Below are 1,897 nucleotides of genomic sequence, written 5' to 3' on the forward strand. Positions count from 1 at the left end.
GCCTGCATTTTTTTCCACTAAGTGTTAGTGTAAATGGTTAAATGTTAGAGAGAGGGGTTCGCCTGGCAGGTGGTGTTAGCTGGGTGCGAGTCGCGTCTAGGGGTAGTTTGGGACGTGACACTATAGCCAAACTTTTTATAACATACTTGGGCCAAGGGTGATAGTCGTGGACGGATGCCCCCTTTCACGCTCCATTTGTGCAACAGTGCAAGCTATTCACAGCTCTCTAAGATGACATCAATACGATGGCAATTAGACAACTACATACATAGAGACTGCATGCACTAAATAAAATGGTAGTGAAATACTTTAGTGTTTCTCCGCCAAGAATAGCTGCCAAAAATAGGCCATCTGATTATAAAGCCAATCTGCACTGGTAGAAGTACATTTATAGAAAGTGTCAATTGGAGATGATGTCATTTGGAGTTCAAGAATAAAATAAAGGAAAATGACTAAGAACCAAAAGGACATCCAATCTGGCTGCATCAGACCAAACACAGCAAGCACCTGTATCATTGCTCCAGGAAGATCATTTGTCCAATGGAGTCCCAAGCAGCTAATGACCAGATCAACAGAACTTCCCATGTGAAACAAAAGTATCAAAAAAGGATGCTATTCCTTAATCCACCAGTAGCTTAATCCTACCGTTCATTAAGGAAAGCATCAGATAGTTATACGTACTTTTCTTTCACAGGCAAATATTCTTCATCACCAATAATGTATGATGTTTCAATGTTATCATTAGGCATTTGCTGCTCAGCATCTTTAAACAATTTTACCATATCACATGATGTATCCATCATTAGTAATTCTCAATGCCACTTGAAAAGCAATAGTTTGCCCATAATCATGCTCTAGCTTCATGAAACAATATAAGCATGTTCATCAAGTGGTTCGTTAGAGTCAAATTATTACTCAATCCAGGATGAGCCGACGTTGGATCGAGCATCATCTTTGGTTGAAGGGCTAATTTCATCTAAAAATTATTAATCTGAAGTGATGGAAAATTAGTGATAGATTAATGAGATCCTTCTTGTCTAATGGAGACATCTTATGTAGTAATGTTATTTTTCTTTTTTGAAAAAATGCAATATAATTTTGTATGAAGTTAAAGACAAAGAGAGGATGCCCAAAAAGGTTACGAGGCTAAGTGATGCTAATGGCTTCCAAGAAAAGATCTATTCAAGCATCAATAGGGCATGGATTTGCTTCTTTACAAAAAAATGAACAATTAGTTGCGAGCACATTGACTAATCCATCGGGTACCTGCTACCTCCACTAGTACCTGAGTAACTCTGCCTACCAAAACTTAGATAGATAGGATGAAATCACCTAACGCTTCGGCTAGGATTTGAACCTTCATCTACCAAGACCTTTCACACTTCATTGACCACTAGGCCACACCCTTGATGCAAAAATTGTTAGATTTTTTCTAATGACTTTTCAAGCCCTTGATATGCATATCTACTCCTTTCTCTCTCTTTCTTTCTGGTTTTTAATAACAAAGTGTTGGACTAACTTGCGTGCACCTCGTCTATTTCATATGATACGTGTATCCTCTTACTAATACAAGTACCGGATAATTCTATCCACCACGACGTAGAAGATAAGAAAAATTACCTAATCTTTTGCCTCGGCTGGGATTCGAACCCATCGTCTCAAGAAAACCAGGCTTAAAAGTTCTGTGCAATCCAAATGAATAGAAAACTAGGTCACAAAGCTCAAGCAGATTGCAACAACGGGTGATTTATGTCTTCCACTATAAAGTTGCACATGAAAATGAAACACAAGTTACCATGACTGATCTCTCTTTACTGAAGACTCCCATTGTTTGAGTTACGACAACATACTTGTGAAATTCTTGCAACATTAATTTATAGCATCAGCGTAGGTGTCC

At 38.3% G+C, this 1,897-nt stretch overlaps 1 long non-coding RNA gene across 1 annotated transcript; it reads right to left on the reverse strand.

Moving 5' to 3' along the window:
• Positions 1-349: 349 nt before the first annotated feature.
• Positions 350-755, reverse strand: LOC109209924. The gene is made up of 3 exons (XR_002065462.1): positions 682-755; positions 508-577; positions 350-373 (listed from the first exon to the last, which is right to left on the reverse strand). It is a non-coding gene; the product is annotated as an uncharacterized LOC109209924 (long non-coding RNA).
• Between the last annotated feature and the right edge of the window lie 1,142 nt (positions 756-1,897).

This window comes from Nicotiana attenuata, unplaced genomic scaffold (genome assembly GCF_001879085.1).
Source record: "Nicotiana attenuata strain UT unplaced genomic scaffold, NIATTr2, whole genome shotgun sequence".
Lineage (NCBI taxonomy): Eukaryota > Viridiplantae > Streptophyta > Magnoliopsida > Solanales > Solanaceae > Nicotiana > Nicotiana attenuata.